Raw genomic sequence first — 1,363 nt, 5'->3', positions numbered from 1 at the left:
TTCCCTGGGTACCTGTGTCCCCAGTTGCACAGCTCCAACCCAGGTGGGGAATCAGGTTCTCCTGGGATGACTCAGGGTCTCCTCCATCCTGAAGTCCGCTCCCCAGCAAGCCTCAGCTCCGTTCCCTCTGCCTGGGGGAGCAGGGAAGAGGGACTGAGTCTCTGACCCTCTCTCCAGGCTGCCATGGCTCTCCTCTGGCTCCCCCCATCCCCCTGCTTTTCCACCCCCCCTCCCTCAGCTTTTTATGGCTCCATAGTAGCCAATCAAAGCCCAGGGTTTGCAGTGGGGGCTCTGGTCACAGTTCAAACGCTCCAGTAAAAAGCATGCATTGTGCACAGCATACCCTCCATTTGGAAACGCTATTGCACCCTCTGCAAAATTTTTGCCACCTTTCTTGCAAAGTTTTTAGGCACAGCTCAAGCACTCAGCTTGCAGCCTTTGCAGCTGCTACAATATTATTTGGTAAATATACATAGCTAATGTAATTCATTAATAAGAAGCTTTTATTGGGTCTATATTAGCTTTGAAAAAGGAATCAGGAGCCAGGTATAGGGAACTGGGAGTAAGGAACAAACTGCAGCCTCACGAACCATAGCATGCAGCCTTGGCCGCCCCAAATGAGAAGGCCAGTCACTGCCACCCACAGCTCTCTGCCCCTGAAAACCCTAGCATGTGGCCTGGGGCACCCTGAAACAGTGCATGGTGAAAGCAGGCCACTCACTGTGAGCAGGGGGGCTCCCACACCCCCAGGCCCAGGCAAAAGGGAGATTGGCAGGGAACTATGCAAGTGAAATGTTCCTGGGACCTCAGAAATGTGTGGGGTGGTCCCAGAAGAGTCACATCACAGAAGTCTGCTTCTGGAAGAGGTAACTATCTGGTTTATTGGATGGGGCTGGTGTCTGTTCAAACTCCTGGAAAGCCAGGTTTGGCGGTCTGCCTCAAAGCACAGGTTGATGAAAGAACTGTAACCTGAGCTGCCGGAAACCAGTGTCTCGGACGGCCAGAGCCGACTCCAGGTGATTTAGAAATTGCTCGTTCGTCAGGGCGGGCTGGTGAATGGAGAGGCACACAAGGTTTAATGGTTGCAAAAACGTTTACTTACGCCGCTTGTAGTTGCGACGCAGATGGTCCGGTCGTCTGAACAACTATGTGAGTTGTTCCAGCTGGCGAGGCCCAAGCCAGTTAATCTGTCCGCAAATCAAGCCGGCGGGAAAAGGGTACATCTGGGATTGTGCTCGGCGACGGGAAGAAGGATCGATGGGCGCCGGAAAGAAGGATCGATAGGTGATCAGTCTATCGATCAGCTAGCCGCAAGTCAGATCTCTTTAGAGGCACTCTGCAGCGTGCTCAAAGTTCTTCGACT

The sequence above is a fragment of the Alligator sinensis genome, unplaced genomic scaffold (assembly GCF_000455745.1).
Source record: "Alligator sinensis unplaced genomic scaffold, ASM45574v1 scaffold2292_1, whole genome shotgun sequence".
NCBI lineage: Eukaryota > Metazoa > Chordata > Crocodylia > Alligatoridae > Alligator > Alligator sinensis.
This window is presented reverse-complemented; position numbering follows the sequence as displayed.